A 21,807-nucleotide genomic window follows, 5' to 3' on the forward strand; every position below is an offset into this window, starting at 1 on the left:
GCCGCCGCCCTGCCTCTCCAGCGCCGCGTCCCCCGCGCCAAGCTCCGCCACCTCGCCGGCGTCCGCCCCATGGCCGCCCGAGCTCGGAGCCGAGCTCCGCCGGCGCGCGCCCCCGCCGCTCCTCGGCGCGGCTCCGGCCAGATCCGGCCACGGGAGGGCCGGATCCAGCCATCCCCTCCTCCGGCGAGCCTCCCCGCCTCTTCGGCCCCCTTCCTCGTCCTCTCCGGCGAAACTCCGGCGAGCTCTCCGCCTCGCCTCAAAATCCGTGCAGCCCGAGGTTGACCCCGAAATCCTCTAAGTCCCGAATATTTTTGAATAATCATGCCATGTTCGATCTGCTGTATCTCTGTGCATACTACTCCGTTTCATGCGTATAATATGTCAAATTGTTCACCTCGACGAGTACTTCATTTCATTCCATTGCATCATTTTCATTTGAGCTCATCTTGATGCCCGAAATTCTGTTGGAAGAGTGCATGTTGATGTTAATCTGCTGAAACTGTTATAACTTGCTCATTTGTCATTTTTGCCATGATTGATGTGTGCATCCTATGAGTATGAGCTCTACATGTGTTTTGATCTATGCCATGCCATCTTTCCAGAGGTGCAATCCATGTATTTTTGTGAGTTGTGTACTGAGTGCATCGAGCTTGTTAAGTAGGGTACTTGCTCTTGCTGTTTTGCTAGGCAGATTCTGTTATTTTGTGATGCCATGTAAATCTGCTTCTACAAGTCATTGTGTGCATAATCTGGAGATGATCAATAAATATGTTTTGATCTACATGTCATGCTCTATCCATTCATGCCCCTGTTTGCATTTATAGCTTGTTGTAGATTGTTCATATCTTGCTCCAAAGTTGCTAAATGATGTTGATGTCAGCCTGTTAACATTAAGTTCAATGTTTCCATGATTGTTTGCTAGTGATCCATGCACCCTATGACCTTGCTCTTGCCATGTATAGCTTCACAAACATGTCTTCTTACTGTTGCTTGCCTTGCCATGCCATGTATTGCTCTGTGGTGAGTGGTTCAAGCTCACCAACATGCCTACTTATTGTTGTTCCTGCCATGTATGAATCTGTAATATAACTTGCCATGTTTACATGGGTGCCATCATATTTTCTGATCCTTTTTGGCTCATGGTCAGTAAGGATCTTTTGTTCTATGCATTTAGTAGTATCATGTCATGCCTTTGTTTGCCATGATAAGTTCATGTAACATGTCGTTTGATAGCTATAAACATTGCAACCTGATGTTATTTCTGCTAAAGTCTGAAACTGTTATTATTTGCAATCTTACCATGTCCTTTTGAGCATGTTCTAGTTGTTTCTGGAGATAGCTCAGTGTTCATGTTTTGTTGTGCTTTACCTGTACATCATGCCCATGCCTTTTGTTATTATGTTAGGGTGATGTAGCATATTGTTTTGATGCTTGCAAGATCCCTAGTTGTTGTTATGGACAGATTGTTGTTATGCTTTGTATAGAGTGTATGTGTTGAACCGATGCTCCGTTTTGAGTGTGCTCTATATGAAACTTGCTTGATTTTGCATGTTGTTTCATATTATCATGTTGCATCCTTGTTTTGAGGTGTTTGCTTGATGTTTGGGTGCATTTTGCATCAATGTCATGCTTAACTTGTTTTGCTCATATCTTCTAGGCCGTAGCTCCGAATCTAATGAACTTTATATGTAACTTGACTAGAATCTCGTGTAGATCATCTTGGTGCATCTTAACTTGCTGTTTAACAACTTGAACATAAGGTTTATCCAGTTCTGGACCAATTTCGAAATTTGCATATGAGGACTTACCGGAATTGTTATATGTTGTTCCCGGCCTCATTTAAACTTGCCTTGATGTGTTGTTCTTGTTTGCATCATCTCTTGCCATGAGTAGCTTCGTGTAGCTTTGTCATGCATCATGCTTGTTGTGCATCATGTCTTGCCTATGTGTGGTGTGTTTACCATGTTGTGTGCTTCTTCTCGATAGTTCCCGTTTCGTTGCGACCGTGAGGATGCGTTCGTCTACGTGTGGTTCGTCTTCGTGGCTTCATCTTCTTCGTGGACTCGTTCTTCTTCCTAGCGAGATTTCAGGCAAGATAACCGTCACCCTGGATCTCACTACTATCATTGCTATGCTAGTTGCTTTGTTCTATCGCTTTGCTGCGTTACCTATCATTTGCTCTTCAAGCCTCCCAAATTGCAATGAACCTCTAACCTTTGACACCATTCCTAGCAAACCGTTGCTTGGCTATGTTACCGCTTTGCTCAGCCCTCTTATAGCGTTGCTAGTTGCAGGTGAAGTTGAAGATTGCTCCATGGTGGACAGGATTTTGGTTGGGATATCACAATATCTCTTATATTATTAATGCACCTATATATTTGGTAAAGGGTGGAAGGCTCGGCCTTATGCCTGGTGTTTTGTTCCACTCTTGCCGCCCTAGTTTCCGTCATACCGGTGTTATGTTCCCGGATTTGCGTTCCTTACGCGGTCAGGTGATTTATGGGACCCCCTTGACAGTTCGCTTTGAATAAAACTCCTCCAGCAAGGCCCAACCTTGGTTTTACCATTTGCCTCACCACCACCTACTTTTCCCTTGGGAGTAATTAACCCAAGGGTCATCTTTATTATAGCCCCCCCGGGCCAATGCTTGTCTAAGTGTTGGTCCAAACTAGAGCACCGTGCGGGACCATTCCTTGGCAACTTGGATTCGTCGGTACCTGTACGCTTCGCTTATCCGGTGTTGCCCTGAGAACGAGATATGTGCAGCTCCTATCGGGATGTCGGTGCATCGAGCGGCTTTGCTGGTCTTGTTTTACCATTGTCGAAATGTCTTGTAAACCAGGATTTCGAGACTGATCGGGTCTTCCTGGGAGAAGGAATATCCTTCGTTGATCGCGAGAGCTTATCATGGACTAAGTTGGGACACCCCTGCAGGGTTATAAACTTTCGAGAGCCGTGCCCGCGGTTATGTGGCAGATGGGAATTTGTTAATGTCCGGTTGTAGATAACTTGACACCAGATCCGAATTAAAACGCATCAACCGCGTGTGTAGCCGTGATGGTCTCTTCTCGGCGGAGTCCGGGAAGTGAACACGGTTTTTGGGTTATGTTTGACGTAAGTAGGTGTTCAGGATCACCTCTTGATCATTGCTAGCTTCACGACCGTTCCGCTTGTTTCTCTTCTCGCTCTCATTTGCGTATGTTAGCCACCATATCATGCTTAGCCGCTGCTGCAACCTCACCACTTTACCCCTTCCTTTCCCATTAAGCTTTGCTAGTCTTGATACCCATGGTAATGGGATTGCTGAGTCCTCGTGGCTCACAGATTACTACAACAACAGTTGTAGGTTCAGGTTATGCGATGATCATGACGCGAGAGCGATGTTGCTTGTTTTGGAGTTTCTTCTTCTGCTTCTTCGATCAGGGGATATGTTCCAGGTCGGCAGCCTGGGCTAGCAGGGTGGATATTATTTGAGTTTCTATTTATGTATCATCCATAGTCAGATGTTGATCTCTTGTATGATGATGTTGTATTCGTGTGGCATTGTATGCCTCTTGTATGTATCCCCATCTATTATGTAATGTTGATGTAATGATATCCACCTTGCAAAAGCGTTCCAATATGCGGGTCTATCCTTGGTGGGACCTTCGAGTTCCTTTTGGATAGGGTCGCATATTGGGCGTGACAGGTTGAGGAAGAGAGCTCCAGCAGCAGCACGACGGCGTGGTGGTGATGGAGCGGTAGTTCTCCGGCAGGGCTTCGCCAAGCTCTTACGGAGGAGAGGTGTTGGGGAGGGGAGGGGCTGCACCTTGGTTGTGGTGCTGCAGCCCTCCCCTCGCTCCTCTATTTATAGGAGAAGGGGAAAGGGGGGCCGGCCCCTCTAGATGGGATCTAGAGGGGGCGGCTGCCAAGGGGGGAAGGGGCTTGCCCCCCAAGCAAGGGAGGCGCCCCCCCTTAGGGTTCCCCCCAACCCTAGGCGCATGGGCCCTAGGGGGGTTGTGCCCAGCCCTCCAAAGGGCTGGTTTCCTTCCCTCTACAGCCCATGAGGCCCTCCGGGAGAGGTGGCCCCTCCCGGTGGACCCCCGGAACCCCTCCGGTGGCCCCGGTACAAGACCGGTATGCCCCCGAATATTTCCCGTGACCGTATGACAACTTCCCATATATAAATCTTCACCTCCGGACCATTCTGGAACCCCTCGTGACATCCGGGATCTCATCCGGGACTCCGAAAAACATTAGGTAATCACATACATATCTTCCTTATAACCCTAGCATCATCGAACCTTAAGTGTGTAGACCCTACGGGTTCGGGAATCACGCAGACATGACCGAGACAGCTCTTCGGCCAATAACCAACAGCGGGATCTGGATACCCATGTTGGCTCCCATATGTTCCACGATGATTTCATCAGATGAAATGCGATGTCGAGGATTCAAGCAATCCCTTATACAGTTCCCTTTGTCAATCGGTACGTTACTTGCCCGGGATTCGATCGTCGGTATCCCAATACCTCGTTCAATCTCATTACCGGCAAGTCACTATACTTGTTCCGTAATGCATGATCCCGTGACTAACTACTTAGTCACATTGAGCTCATTATGATGATGCATTACTGAGTGGGCCCAGAGATACCTCTCCGTCATACGTAGTGACAAATCCCAGTCTCGATTCATGCTAACCCAACAAACACTTTCGGAGATACCTTTAGAGCACCTTTATAGTCACCCAGTTACGTTGTGACGTTTGGTACACCCAAAGCACTCCTACGGTATCCGGGAGTTACACTATCTCATGGTCTAAGGAAATGGTACTTGACATTAGAAAAGCTCTAGCAAAACGAACTACACGATCTTGTGCTATGCTTAGGATTGGGTCTTGTCCATCACATCATTCTCCTAATGATGTGATCCCGTTATCAATGACATCCAATGTCCATAGTCAGGAAACCATGACCATCTGTTGATCAATGAGCTAGTCAACTAGAGGCTCACTAGGGACATGGTGTGGTCTATGTATTCACACATGTATTACGGTTTCCGATCAATACAATTACAGCATGAACAATAGACAATTATCATGAACAAGGAAATATAATAATAACCATTTTATTATTGCCTCTAGGGCATATTTCCAACAGTCTCCCACTTGCACTAGAGTCAATAATCTAGTTACATTGTGATGAATCGAACACCCATAGAGTTCTAGTGTTGATCATGTTTTGCTCATGGAAGAGGTTTAGTCAACGGATCTGCGACATTCAGATCCGTATGCACTTTACAAATATCTATGTCTCCATCTTGAACATTTTCACGAAGAGTTGAAGTGACGCTTGATGTGTATGGTCTTCTTGTGAAACCTAGGCTCCTTGGCAAGGGCAATAGCTCCAGTGTTGTCACAGAAGAGAGTCATCGGGCCCGATGCATTGGGAATAACTCCTAGGTCGGTAATGAACTCCTTCATCCAAATTGCTTCATGTGCTGCCTCCGAGGCTGCCAAGTACTCCGCTTCACATGTAGATCCTACCACGACACTTTGCTTGCAACTGCACCAGCTTACTGCCCCACCATTCATAATATACACGTATCCGGTTTGTGACTTGGAGTCATCCAGATCTGTGTCGAAGCTAGCATCGATGTAACCCTTTACGACGAGCTCTTTGTCACCTCCATAAACGAGAAACATATCCTTATTCCTTTTCAGGTACTTCGGGATATTCTTGACCGCTGTCCAGTGTTCCATGTCGGGATTACTTTGGTATCTTCCTACCAAACTTATGTCAAGGTTTACATCAGGTCTGGTACACAGCATGGCATACATAATAGACCCTATGGCTGAGGCATAGGGGATGACACTCATCTTTTCTCTATCTTTTGCCGTGGTCGGGCTTTGAACTGAGCTCAATTTCACACCCTGCAATACAGGAAAGAACCCTTTCTTGGACTGATCCATATTGAACTTCTTCAATATCTTATCAAGGTATGTGCTTTGTGAAAGACCTATGAGGCGTCTTGATCTATCTCTATAGATCTTGATGCCTAATATGTAAGCAGCTTCTCCCAGGTACTTCATTGAAAAACACTTATTCAAGTAGGCCTTTATGTTGTCCAAGAGTTCTATATCATTCCCCAACAACAGTATGTCATCCACATATAATATGAGAAATGCTACAGAGCTCCCACTCACTTTCTTGTAAACGCAGGCTTCTCCATAAGTTTGCATAAACCCAAACGCTTTGATCATTTCATCAACGCGAATGTTCCAACTCCGAGATGCTTGCACTAGCCCATAGATGGATCGCTGGAGCTTGCATACCTTGTTAGCATTCTTAGGATCGACAAAACCTTCCGGCTGCATCATATACAATTCTTCCTTAAGAAAACCGTTAAGGAATGCCGTTTTGACGTCCATTTGCCATATTTCATAATCGTAGAATGCGGCAATTGCTAACATGATTCGGACAGACTTCAGCTTCGCTACGGGTGAGAAGGTCTCATCGTAGTCAACCCCTCGAAATTGTCGATAACCCTTAGCGACAAGTCGAGCCTTATAGATGGTAACATTACCATCCGCGTCCGTCTTCTTCTTAAAGATCCATTTATTTTCTATCTCTCGCCGATCATCGGGCAAGTCTGTCAAAGTCCATACTTTGTTTTCATACATGGATCCTATCTCGGATTGCATGGCTTCAAGCCATTTGTTGGAATCTGGGCCCGCTATCGCTTCTTCATAGTTCGAAGGTTCACCATTGTCTAACAACATGGTTTCCAGGACAGGGTTGTCATACCATTCTGGTGTGGAACGTGTCCTTGTGGACCTACGAAGTTCAGTAGCAACTTGATCCGAAGTACCTTGATCATCATCATTAACTTCCTCTCTAGTCAGTGTAGGCACCACAGGAACATCTTTCTGAGCTGCGCTACTTTCCGGTTCAAGAGGCAGTGCTTCATCGAGTTCTACTTTCCTCCCACTTACTTCCTTCGAGAGAAACTCTCTCTCCAGAAAGGACCCATTCTTGGCAACAAAGATCTTGCCTTCGGATCTAAGGTAGAAGGTATACCCAATGGTTTACTTAGGGTATCCTATGAAGACGCATTTTTCCAACTTGGGTTCGAGCTTTTCAGGTTGAAGTTTCTTGACATAAGCATCGCATCCCCAAACTTTTAAAAACGACAGCTTAGGTTTCTTCCCAAACCATAATTCATACGGTGTCGTCTCAACAGATTTAGACGGTGCCCTATTTAAAGTGAATGTAGCTGTCTCTAGAGCGTATCCCCAAAATGATAGCGGTAAATCGGTGAGTGACATCATAGATCGCACCATATCCAATAGAGTGCGATTACGACGTTCGAAGACACCGTTACGCTGAGGTGTTCCAGGCGGCGTGAGTTGTGAAACGATTCCACATTTCCTTAAGTGCATACCAAATTCGTGACTTAAATATTCTCCCCCACGATCTGATCGTAAGAACTTTATTTTTCGGTCACGTTGGTTCTCTACCTCATTCTGAAATTCCCTGGACTTTTCAAAGGTCTCAGACTTGTGTTTCATCAAGTAGACATACCCATATCTGCTTAAGTCATCAGTGAGAGTGAGAACATAACGATAGCCTCCGCGAGCCTCAACGCTCATTGGACCGCACACATCAGTATGTATGATTTCCAATAAGTTGGTTGCTTGCTCCATTGCTCCGGAGAACGGAGTCTTGGTCATTTTGCCCATGAGGCATGGTTCGCATGTGTCAAATGATTCGTAATCAAGAGACTCCAAAAGTCCATCAGCATGGAACTTCTTCATGCGTTTGACACCAATGTGACCAAGGCGGCAGTGCCACAAGTATGTGGGACTATCGTTATCAACATTACATCTTTTGGTATTCACACTATGAATATGTGTAACATCACGTTCGAGATTCATTCAGATTAAACCATTGACCAGCGGGGCATGACCATAAAACATATCTCTCATATAAATGGAACAACCATTATTCTCGGATTTAAATGAGTAGCCATCTCATATTAAACGAGATCCAGATACAATGTTCATGCTCAAAGCTGGCACTAAATAACAATTATTGAGGTTTAAAACTAATCCCGTAGGTAAATGTAGAGGTAGCGTGCCGACGGCGATCACATCGACCTTGGAACCATTCCCGACGCGCATCATCACCTCGTCCTTCGCCAGTCTACGCTTATTCCGCAGCTCCTGTTTTTAGTTACAAATATGAGCAACCGCACCGGTATCAAATACCCAGGAGATACTACGAGTACTGGTAAGGTACACATCAATTACATGTATATCACATATACCTTTGGTGTTGCCAGCCTTCTTGCCTGCTAAGTACTTGGGGCAGTTATGCTTCCAGTGTCCGCTTCCCTTGCAATAAAAGCACTCAGTCTCAGGTTTGGGTCCATGCTTTGGCTTCTTCCCGGCAACTGGCTTACCGGGCGCGGCAACTCCCTTGCCGTCCTTCTTGAAGTTCTTCTTACCCTTGCCTTTCTTGAAACTAGTGGTTTTATTGACCATCAACACTTGATGTTCCTTTTTGATCTCCACCTCCGCTAATTTCAGCATTCAAAATACCTCAAGAATGGTTTTCACCATCCCCTGCATATTGTAGTTCATCACAAATCTCTTGTAGATAGGTGGGAGCGACTGGAGGATTCTGTCAATGACCGCGTCATCCGGGAGATTAACTCCCAGCTGAGACAAGCGGTTGTGCAACCCAGACATTTTGAGTATGTGCTCTGACAGAACCATTCTCCTCCATCTTACAACTGAAGAACTTGTTGGAGACTTCATATCTCTCGACCCGGGCATGAGCTTGGAAAACCATTTTCGGCTCTTGGAACATCTCATATGCTCCGTGCTGCTCAAAACACTTTTGGAGCCCCGGTTCTAAGCTGTAAAGCATGCCGCACTGAACCAGGGAGTAATCATCACTACGCGACTGCCAGGCGTTCATAACGTCTTGAGTTGCTGGGAAAACCGGTGCTTCACCTAGCGGTGCATCTAGGACATATGCTTTCTTGGCAGCTATGAGGATGATCCTCAAGTTCCGGACCCAGTCCGTATAGTTGTTGCCATCGTCTTTCAGCTTGGTTTTCCCTAGGAACGCATTGAAGTTGAGGGCAACATTAGTGTGGGCCATTTGATCTACAAGACATATTGCAAAGATTTTTGACTAAGTTCATGATAATTAATTTCATCTAATCAAATTATATAATGAACTCCCACTCAGATAGACATCCCTCTATTCATCTAAGAAATACATGATCCGACTCAACTAGGCCGTGTCCGATCATCATGTGAGACGGACTAGTCATCATCGATGAACATCTTCATGTTGATCGTATCTTCTATACGACTCATGTTCGACATTTCGGTCTCTTGTGTTCCGAGGCCATGTCTGTACATGCTAGGCTCGTCAAGTCAACGTAACTGTTTTGCATGTGTAAATCTGGCTTACACCCGTTGTATGTGAGCGTTAGAATCTATCACACCCGATCAACATGTGGTGCTTCGAGACAACGAACTTTCGCAATGGCGCACAGTTAGGGGGAACACTTTCTTGAAATTATTATGAGGGATCATCTTATTTATGCTACTGTCATTCTAAGCAAATAAGATGTAGAACATGATAAACATCACATGCAATCAAATAGAGACATGATACGGCCAATATCATTTTGCTCCTTTTGATCTCCATCTTCGGGGCACCATGATCATCATCGTCACCGGCATGACACCATGATCTCCATCATCATGATCTCCATCATCGTGTCTTCATGAAGTTGTCACGCCAACGATTACTTCTACTACTATGGCTAACGGTTTAGCAATAAAGTAAAGTAATTACATGGCGTTATTCAATGACACGCAGGTCATACAAAAAAAAGACAACTCCTATGGCTCCTGACAGTTGTCATACTCATCGACATGCAAGTCGTGATTCCTATTACAAGAACATGATCAATCTCATACATCACATATATATCATTCATCACATCCTTTTGGCTATATCACGTCACACGGCATATGCTGCAAAAACAAGTTAGACGTCCTCTAATTGTTGTTGCATGTTTTTACATGGCTGCTATAGGTTTCTAGCAAGAACGTTTCTTACCTATGCCAAAAACCACAACGTGATATGCCAATTGCTATTTACCCTTCATAAGGACCCTTTTCATCGAATCTGATCCGACTAAAGTGGGAGAGACAGACACCCGCTAGCCACCTTATGCAACTAGTGCATGTCAATCGGTGGAACCTGTCTCATGTAAGCGTACGTGTAAGGTCGGTCCGGGCTGCTTCATCCCATGATGCCGCCGAAACAAGATAAGACTAGTAGTGGCAAGTAAATTGACAAAATCGACGCCCACAACAATCTTGTGTTCTACTCATGCATAGAAACTACACATAGACCTAGCTCATGATGCCACTGTTGGGGATCGTAGCAGAAATTTAAAATTTTCTACGCATCACCAAGATCAATCTATGGAGTCATCTAGCAACGAGAGAGAGGAGTGCATCTACATACCCTTGTAGATCGCGAGCCGAAGCGTTCAAGAGAATGGGGTTGATGGAGTCATACTCGTCGTGATCCAAATCACCGATGATCCTAGCGCCGAACGGACGGCACCTCCGTGTTCAACACACGTACGGAGCAGAGACGTCTCCTCCTTCTAGATCCAGCAAGGAGGAGGGAGAGGTTGAGGAAGAGAGCTCCAGTAGCAGCACGACAGCGTGGTGGTGATGGAGCGGCAGTTCTCCGGCAGGGCTTCGCCAAGCTCTTACGGAGGAGGAGAGGTGTTGGGGAGGGGAGGGGCTGCGCCTTGGATGTGGTTCTGCAGCCCTCTCCTTGCCCCTCTATTTATAGGATAAGGGGGAAGGGGGCGGCCCCTCTAGATGGGAACTAGAGGGGGGCGGCGGCCAAGGGGGGAGGGGGCTTGCCCCCCAAGCAAGGGAGGCGCCCCCCCTTAGGGTTCCCCCCAATCCTAGGCGCATGGGCCCTAGGTGGCTTGCGCCCAGCCCTCCAAGGGGTTGTTTCCCTTCCCTATACAGCCCATGTGGCCCTCTAGGACAGGTGGCCCCTCCCGATGGACCCCGGAACCCCTTCGGTGGCCCCGGTACAATACTGGTATGCCCCCGAATATTTCCGGTGACCGTATGACAACTTCCCATATATAAATCTTCACCTCCGAACCATTCCAGAACCTCGTGACGTCCGGGATCACATCCGGGACTCCGAACAACATTCAGTAATGAAATACATATCTTCCTTATAACCCTAGCGTCATCGAACCTTAAGTGTGTAGACCCTATGGGTTTGGGAATCACGCAGACATGACCGAGACAGCTCTCCAGCCAATAACCAACAGCGGGATCTGGATACCCATGTTGGCTCCCACATGTTCCATGATGATCTCATTGGATGAACCACGATGTCGAGGATTCAAGCAATCCCGTATACAATTCCCTTTGTCAATTGGTACGTTACTTGCCTGAGATTCGATCGTCGGTATCCCAATACCTCGTTCAATCTCGTTACCGGCAAGTCACTATACTGATTCCGTAATGCATGATCCCGTGACTAACTACTTAGTCACATTGATCTCATTATGATGATGCATTACCGAGTGGGCCCAGAGATACCTCTCCGTCATACGGAGTGACAAATCCTAGTCTCGACTCGTGCTAACCCAACAGACACTTTCGGAGATACCTGTAGAGCACCTTTATAGTCACCCAGTTACGTTGTGACATTTGGTACACCCAAAGCACTCCTACGGTATCTGGGAGTTACACAATCTCATGGTCTAAGGAAATGATACTTGACATTAGAAAAGCTCTAGCAAAACGATCTACACGATCTTGTGCTATGCTTAGGATTGGGTCTTGTCCATCACATCATTCTCCTAATGATGTGATCCCGTTATCAATGACATCCAATGTCCATAGTCAGGAAACCATGACCATCTGTTGATCAATGAGCTAGTCAACTAGAGGCTCACTAGGGACATGGTGTGGTCTATGTATTCACACATGTATTACGGTTTCCTAAATACAATTACAGCATGAACAATAGACAATTATCATGAACAAGGAAATATAATAATAACCATTTTATTATTGCCTCTAGGGCATATTTCCAACAGTAATTAACTGAAGGATTTGCAATGAATTGGATGCAGGGAATGCAGAGCAAAACAGAGAAAATAAAAGAAATCTAGATGAAGTTTTTTTGAAAGGGGAACAAGCATGCACAAGAGACAAATGCAAGAACACAGAGAAACAACAGAGAACTTCATCTAGAATTGGTCGGCAACAAAGTCACCCGTGTTAGAGTATATTGACTTAGGAGTCAAGTGAAGACACTTGATCATAGGTCATACTCATTGTTTAAGCTCAAAATGGGGTTGCCATTTTTCGTTTAAGCATTTTGATGTATTCACATCTTGTTGAGTTGCTTTGACCCATGTCTTGGGGTAAAGCTTCTCTAAGATGGAATGACATACCTTTGTTGGTGGTGTTGATCTTAACCATGTAGTTGAACTTGTGTGGGATGCTCGAGGTTGATGTAGCTCATCAAGACTTGGGAGCACCACTTGTAATTGAGTTCATCTACCTACATGGGTTAGTCTTGCAAGGAACATCACTTGTGTATCCAAAAATGACAATCATGAAATTTGATATAAATAAATTGTCAAAGGATATTGTCGGTGTCAAAACCGGCGGATCTCGGGTAGGGGGTCCCGAACTGTGTGTCTAAGGCTAATGGTAACAGGAGGCGGGGGACACGATGTATACCCAGGTTCGGGCCCTCTCGATGGAGGTAATACCCTACTTCCTGCTTGATTGATCTTGATGATATGAGTATTACAAGAGTTGATCTACCACGAGATCGTAGAGGCTAAACCCTAGAAGCTAGCCTATTATTATGATTGTCGTTGTCCTACAGACTAAACCCTCCAATTTATATAGACACCGGAGGGGGCTAGGGTTGCACAGAGTCGGTTACAGAGAAGGAGATCTACATATCCGAATTGCCAAGCTTGCCTTCCACGCAAAGGAGAGTCCCATCTGGACACGGGACGAAGTCTTCAATCTTGTATCTTCATAGTCCAACAGTACAGCCAAAGTATACAGTCCGGCTGTCCGAGAACCCCTTAATCATGGACTCCCTCAGTAGCCCCTGAACCAGGCTTCAATGACGATGAGTCCAGCGTGCAGATTGTCTTCGACATTGCAAGGCGGGTTCCTTCTCCGAATATTCCATAGAAGATTTTGAACACGAGAATCGTGTCCGGCTCTGCAAAACAAATTCCACATACCACCGTAGAGAGCACAATATTCCACAAATCAAATTTGCTGACAACTTTTCGTAGCGTGACATCACGCCACGGCCCAGTCATCATTCGAACCGTTTTTCAGAACCAGCTACTGCACATATTGCGAGGCAGTTTCCTTGACACGTCTTGTCGAAGCAAAGATCGTGTCCCCTTATCACGGGATTCTCATCAATACGGGTGTGGGTAACCCAACTGCACCATCAATCGTGGCGCTTGGGGAATAAGCGATTTTAACGGGCAAGTGGGGAGGCGCATAGTTTCTACTGCCTTTATAAAGAGATAGGGATTCCCCTTTTTCACCCATGCCTTCTTCCTCCTTCGCTCATCCATTCTCGCACTCTCGAGCTCCAGCGCCCAAGTTCTCACCTTCTCTGTAAAGCCATTCCAGACATGTCCGGAGCGGGAGGCAAGTGGATGGCCTCCTCCGTTACGGAGGAGGACATCACGAAGCTCCGGGAGGCCGGATACTTGGCCGCAGACATCGCGCACCGGCTCCTGGATGAAGGGAAGATCATCCCTACTCCGAAACCCCACGAGAGGGTTGTGTTTCTCGCCCACTTCGTCCGTGGACTGGGATTTCCCCTCCACCCATTTGTCCGTGGGATCATGTTCTATTATGCGCTGGATTTCCACGATCTAGCCCCCAACTTCATCCTCAACATCTCGGCATTTATCGTCGTGTGCGAGGCTTTCCTCCGCATCAAGCCCACTTTGGCATGTGGCTGAAGATCTTCAATGTGAAGCCGAAGATAGTGGTCGGCTAGCAAGCAGAGTGCGGAGGCGCCATGGTGGGTAAGATGCCCAACGTCACCTGGCTTGAAGGCTCCTATGTGGAGATCGTGAAGGGGTGGCAATTGGGGTGGTTCTACATCACCGAGCCGCGCGACTCCAACTGGGCGGCGGCCCCCAAATTTTGATCTGGCATCCCCATGCGGCTTACCTCCTGGAAAAGGAAGGGTTTACCCTGGGGTGAGCCAGCGGAGCTGACCGGACTCCAGAACTGCGTCACGAATATGATAAGTAAGAAAATCAAGCTTGTCAACATGGTCCAGGTCATGCACTTCCGCCGGATCCTCCCGTGTCAAAGACGGGCATTTAATATGTGGGAGTTCGACCCGGCCGAACACCAGACGCTGCGAGAGCTCTTCGACACGATGCACAAGGATGTCTGGAAGGTGTTGTTTAAGGCCGCCGAGGTACCTCCTCCCGTTACCGAAGATCGCGGGCTCAGTGCAAAGCGCCCCGCCAATCCGGTAAGTTCTTTATGTTTTACAAGATGCTCCTTCCCCTAATATATTCGTGAAAGGAATTTAAGCCTTCCCACCAATCTTAACAGGACTGGGTGGCCACAGCAAAGCGGATCGGCTGCCCAGCTCCACCACCTGAAGACACAACGAAGGCTCTCCTAACGGAGATGCTGTTTCCAGCGCCCTATGAGGTGCCGGAGAAGAAGGCCATGGGGACCAGGAAAGGTCTCCGGTGCAAGGTGGTGTCGGACTCATCGTCCGAAGACACCAAGGCGCACTCCTCCAACGAAAACGAGGAGGAAGAGGAAAACCCTCCCCCCCCCAAACCGAGGGGGGAAGAAAAGGAAGGCCGCCCCATCCGGGGAGGCCGAAGGGTCCAAGAAGGGAAGGACCCTCCCTCCAGACCACTCCACGACTGCCGCCTATAGCGACGAAGAGTGGCTGCCCAGGGACAAGCCCCTCAAGAAGTCGTAAGTATCCGGATACCATAATGCTTCTGGCATGTTTAGCTTTATGGCTTCTTATCATGTTAAAATATGTTCGTGCAGTCCGTCCAAATATCGCATCGACCTATCCTCCTCGGATGGGTCTTTGAGCTCGTCGGCGATGAACAGTGATTCGCTCCTGACGGCCTCCACCCCCCGGCCCGCGGACGACACCGAAGTGTTGTCTCAGAGGATACCGGGCTAGGGGGAGATAGTTCTGGAGGCGTCTCAAGGCGAAACCCCCGATGCCGGGCACATGGGGGGGAGATCCCCATGGATTCTGATGGGGGGTGCAGCAAGCTTGGCCCCCAGCCGGATACTGCGCCGGAACCTCCCGTTGTTCTGGTTTCAGGCAGGCAACCCCTCGCTAAGGGGGGCAAGCCGCCTGTGCCGATGACCTCTGTCCATCCAGAGGTATCGGACAACTTGCTGGAAACGCTTCAAGGCGCTTCCATTGATGAAGAACACCGTACACTTATGAGTACGGTGATTGCGAAGGTTCAGTCCGCCAAAGGCGGATTGACCGAAGCCTGCGCCAGCCTCCTAACAGGCTTTGAGGTAAGTAACTAAATTATGAGAAAATATCACAGTATAGACAGTAGCCCTGTTGCTCTGTTTGGTGTTCAGAAAGAAAGGCCGAACAGAGGATCAAATAACCTCCACAGGAGTCTAATCATATTATGTCTATGTGAATAAGCAGGCGTTGCTGCTGGCCATTGCCGCCCGTACTGCGGAGGTCTCCGGACTGAAGCAGGACCTGGGGCGGGCCGAGGAAGAGCTCAGCCTCGTGAAGAAGCAGCTCGGGGAGAACAAAGGTAAGTGGTACCTCGTCTGAATGTCATATAAAGGAAAAATTGTTGACGCTAATAGAAGCATCATGTATATAATAGGGGCCACGACCAAAGTGGTGGCCCTTAAGAAGGCGCTGTCCGAGGCCGAAGACAAAGCAGCCAAGGAGCGCACCGAGCGTGAAAAACAAGAGTCTCGGGTTGATGAGGTCCAGAAAGAGCTCCAGGATTTCGTCAAAAGTTTTGAGTCCTTGGAGCGTGACTCCAAGACGCAAGAGTCGGAGCTTGTGAAGGCCCTCCAGAGCATGCAAGACGCCAAGGTCGAAGCCCAAAAGGCCCTCGAGGAGATTGAGGTGGCCAAGAAGATAGCGGCGGGTAAGGCATTCATTATGCAAAGCAAGCATGTGAAGGAGAATTTCCTTTTACTTACCCAAATTCGGAGCTCTCCAGGAGCATTCGCAGATCTACCGCACAGCATCTCTGATGCCGCAGAGTTTTACCGAGCTGAGGAAGGGAGCTCGACGGATAAGCTGTTTTGGTCCCAGTATATTGGGGCCGAACATCCGATGCCCTTGAGCGACCAGCTGAAGTAACTGGTCGAACTTCACAAGGCGGCCGAACTGGCCATGGAGGACCTCATAGTCCGGCTGTGGCCTGGCGAGCCCCTGTCCGGCAGCTACTTCGGCCTTGTCAAGCGGATGGTAAATGCATGTCCATGGCTTGAAGTCATTAAGCGGTCCGTCTGCATTGAAGGTGCACGCAGGACCTTGGCCCGTGCGAAAGTGCACTGGGCGAAGATGGATGCCGAGAAGCTGGTGACAGAGGGGCCGCCGAAGGGCAAGGAGCATCGCCACCCCGAGCAGTACTATGATAATGTCATTAAGGGTGCCCGCCTTGTGGCGGATGAATGTGCTAAGGATGTAATATTTGAATGAATGTACTCATATCATCCTGTAATATGAAAACGAGTTCATGTGCGCTATATGGCGCTTGTTAATTTAAAATATTACCTTCTGTGTGGTCCTTTATAAAATCTTGAGAGTTGGCCAGTCGTCGGCTTCTGCCCCCGTGTAACTAGTACTGGGGTGTTCGGGATAAATATAAACACTCTTTATCCAAATTTCTGGCCCTTTTAAGGAGGTGTTTAGCGCAGCGAACAAGGCAATCAAACTATACAGCTTTATCACTCTCACTTGGCCATAGAAGTCTAAAATTTTAAATGTTGGCGAAGCCCCTAGTATTCTGAAGGCTGAACTTGGGGCGCTATATATGCCTAAATCGGACAAGGCTGATTCCTCGCCCGAAGCGGAAAAAATCTTTAAGGATTTGAGACCTCTCGAACAGTGACCAGCTCTCGCCTCATCATGACAGTCAGTTTTCGGCTTTCTCTACTGAGGTGCTCGTCCGGAAGAACTAGGACACAATTGCAGTAGTTCTCCCTGTGCTACCTTAGCCGATATAGCGGAACGTAAGGTACCAAAACATAGGAGCCGGGCAAACCCAACTATTGATCCAAGACATGATTCGGAGCTGATGCATATAATGATATAAGTTTGGGGTGCCGCACTGTCAAAAGTGTTCGGACTTTTCTTGCCATGTTATGGGGTACACTGAAGCCCCTGGCGAACTGGACGTACCAAAATGCATGGGTGCAATAAATAAGCAGTAAAGGAAAGGGGTAAATAAATGTAATAGTAAGCTGACGTTTATTTTCCCTTGTTATTCAAATGGTACGTCAAAGCGTACATATACAAGTAGTCCGATAAGCAAAATAGGACTGTTTGACACATCCTGACCAGGAGCGAGCTGTGTGCGGGTATGTAAAACAGGTATAACGATCGTTATCAGAGACCACCTGAGGATTCCCTTGTACGCCAAAGCTTCTTGTCTTCTTGGTGTGTCCGTCCCGCTATGGGTCCGATAGTCGGTCTATCGGAAGAGCTTCCCGAATATAGGGACCTGAAAGAAAAAAAGGTGTAAAGATGCGTGGGTTCTGAGGCGGTCGAACCGCATTGTGGACCGTGTCATAGCCGTGCCTCCGCCTATGCCCATGGTATTTTAAGTGCGTAGTTATGTACGCGCGGCACAAATTTCGCTGATTGACTGGGACTAGGACGGAGGCCGAATTGCTAGTTGAGCTCTGGACATGCCGGACAATCCTGTTGCGGGGTACTCCGGACTCGCTTGACGGTGTCCGGGTTCTTTATCGCCGAATTGGATGTTTGCCTAAGAAGGCTGTTTTGTACTTCTGCTGCAAGGGCCGTAGTGTGCTCCTACGTACGGAGCGAGCGCTCTGTGTTTCCATTAACTGTTATAACCCCGCGAGGTCCTGGCATTTTGAGCTTGAGATATGCATAATACAGTACCGCATTGAATCTGGCATGTCACAAAAGAAAAATTCATGCACACAAAGTAAAGGCCAATGCACAGTATAAGCAGTTTCTTGCAATTTTATCATATTGGAAACATAGAGAGGTGGAGATATAGTTTCTCTCTCATAATAATTGCAAGTAGGAGCAGCAAGCACATGCATATTATATCTATTAAAATCATCGTGTGCAACGGTAAAAGGCAACCCATCAATATAATCGTTAATAAGCACAAACTTCTCCGATATAGTGTAGTCGGGAGAATTCGAAAAGATAATAGGACTATCATGCGTGGGTGCAATAGCAACAATTTCATGTTTAATATAAGGAACTATAGCAAGTTCATCTCCATCTTATATCTTATATCTTATATCTTATCTTATATTTACTAATTAGAGGCACCATACGAGACACCACATTAAACCCTAGAATTAAGAAATTTTAACCATACGATTAATATATGATTCATCTATAGCCGTAGGATGAACTATGAGAGTCCAACTCTCCTGTTCCACGTACAAGAGTTCTCCTCCCCGTATACGATTAATAAATTGTGTGCCTATATTGGACGTACACAAGAGGAGTCCTCACGTCCATATCTCTCGAAAAAAACTGTGTGCCGTCTCCTCCTAGATTTGATATACGCAAGAGGGTTCCTCCCCTTCGTCTCTCTCTGTTTCCATCGAAACAAAATCTGCTCAACATCTTCCTCGATATGAGTACGAAATCTGCAAGCTGCATCTGACGCAATCAGCGAGGACATGATGTTGAAGATGCATCAGCCTTCTTGAGTCCTCTCTGATGCATCATACCAATGTTATGGCTCTAGGGCTCCATTGCAATAACCAGCAATGGGCGTCGTGTTGCCCGAAACCATGTACTCTGCAACACAGTAAGTTTCAGCGTTCTCATGCAAGCAACACAATATTTTGTCTCATGTCTGATCCATGTGCTGATTTGATCTGGAGAAGTTTGGATCACACAATCTTTTAGGGCTGGTGCAATTGATCTATAAGAGCATTGGTCCTGCAGAAACATTGTATGGACCTTCTAGGGTTTCGTCTTGATGTAAAATCAGAAAAAAAAATATCTGGTCCGTGTCATTGCTAGCATAGTTTATCTCGCGATCTGATCGGCGATCCGATGTAGAGTGGTGTGATACCATTATTCTTCTGAAAGTATATTTGTTGTCCAATTGTTGGATTCATTGTAAGTTTGTAACTACATCTGATCTTTCTAGATAATTTTTCGGGGCTTGCTATGCAGAACACTGCTCATGCATTAGTTTATCTCATCATGGTGGCATGTAGGTTGTACTTCCATCTATAGTCCTACTAGCATGATATGTGAATTATTTAATGTGTGTGATGCATGCACGCAAGCATAGGTATATGAATAATAAGAGACACAGTATGAGCCATTCCGAAATTCTCATATTGTTAAGTTCATCATCGGTAGTTTGATAGAATCGATACATCCAGGTTAATCTACCCGTATTTTCCTTCTGGTACATGCTATTGCTAGCATAGTTTATCTCGCGATCTTATCAGCGATCCAACATAGTTCAAAATATTATCAGATGTTGAGTGGTATGGTCCAATTATTCTTCTAAAAGTATATCCTACTAGCACACGTTATGGCTGATTCAGTACTCCAGTATGAGTGCCACTCCTTATTCCTTAACAGCCAAATCCTCAGGTTTGATCATTTCCTGCTAGAGTTTTTTCTTATGTTCTTACCATGATTATTTACATACAACTAACGTTGATGTTCTTTCAGGCTAGGAGTTTTTCCCCACTTGTGAGATCTGAATATTCTGAACTTCAGGATAAATCTAATACATGATCAGGTACATGATTACGTGCAGATTCCAAAAGGGCCTCATGATGGTTTGTGTCCTTTTTTATTCAAATGAAAACACCAAGATATTATTCTTACTTTTACAGTAGTACTTAGCAGGATTATCCTAGCAGCCGAGCCAATTTTCCGTCAGGTGATTACAGAGTTAAGGTAGGTCTTAATATATTGATGGGCAGAGCTCCTGTGGGTTATGAGAAAAAAAAGTAATGGTAGTGAATTTTCATGGTAGGCTTTACTGTGTCTTAATAGGTTCAGCCGGATCATGTGCAAGGCTGGAATTTTCCGAATATTTCCAGTTCTATGCCAAGCTCGAATTAAGGTGTGTCTTAGGTGGAATACTAAAGAAAGAGGTTTCAGTTATTGCAGTCAGAGAAAACTGTGTGATCCTTTCATGAAAACCCAATTATGATATATGTGATATAATCTGTGGCTATTGTTATTCGTTATTGAGCAGATGTTTACATAGTAATAAAAAAATATTGGAGTTAGCACCGTACTTAGGTTTCTTGAGTGAGCAGCGGGTTAACTCTTTTGGAACATTAGAAACTATGGAGTTCACTCATAGCTCATCTATTTCTCAAGGATCCACATTTTTTGCTTGCACTTCTTTCTTTCAAAAAGAGGGATCCAAGATGTCATTAGGTAATACAAAAAACGACCACAAACTAGGGCTGACAAATAGATGAATACCCGACAAAGAAAAATAGATATGTGGATCCCACTAATTATTTTGATTGGAAGTTGACGCACCGATCTCATCTCATTAGTAATTTGGCAAGGAGACTGTACTGGTAATTTCAGTTTGTGATGATTTTGCCTTTTAAACATGTTGGATTAACAAATTAGCAATGTTCAGGAGATGATGCACCGCTGCAAAGAACTCATGATTGTCATAGTAGTTAGTAAATCATTGTCTATCATCAATTATGTGTTTCTTCATATAGAGTGATATTACGTAGAGGAAAAGCAGAAGGCCTTCTATTGACATAAATTTTGGAGCTTTTGTAAAACTCTTCAGGTTTGCATGGTTGGTTGTCTTCTGGAAAGGGCTTAAGAAAGATGGTCTTTATCTTTGCGACTTAGATAAAGTATTGTCCCTACTCAAAAAGTATTTTGTTTCTGTTTGTATCATCAATCACAGTAAGTACGCGTACAATAACGAGGAGAGACCAGATAATGCTACTTGAGACTTTAATTGTGCACTGTGTCCTTCTCCACCTAAAGAAACACAAACAAGGAGACATACATTTTTTATCCGTACATGTATTATAGGACTTCCATCAGTTGTTACTTGGCTACTAATCTGGCGATACTGATAGCTGCACATAGGGAAGAAACAGTTTGTATATCTTTCTCAGGTTTACCATCTTATAACATTAATTCCCTGTCCAGAAAACATTTTTTTAAAGAGCAGACAGTAACTAGATCACTTAATTATTTGGTGTGTGTTCTTTGATTAGGGAAAAGCTAGATCCATTCAATGAGACCACCTGTTGATGCCCCATCGGCTGCCTACATGCATTCAATGAGATTCGATCACGGAATTACACTGTGTGACACTGAACAATGTAGAGATGCATGTTTTATTTATGGATCGCCTCCAGGCTTTTGGTTTGAGGTCAAACGTCCCATTGCTTCGCCCTACTATGTGTAGGCTTCCACTGTTTAATATATCAGGTATGTATATATATACATACTACGCCTAAAT

The sequence above is a fragment of the Triticum dicoccoides genome, chromosome 2B (assembly GCF_002162155.2).
Source record: "Triticum dicoccoides isolate Atlit2015 ecotype Zavitan chromosome 2B, WEW_v2.0, whole genome shotgun sequence".
NCBI classification, from domain to species: domain Eukaryota; kingdom Viridiplantae; phylum Streptophyta; class Magnoliopsida; order Poales; family Poaceae; genus Triticum; species Triticum dicoccoides.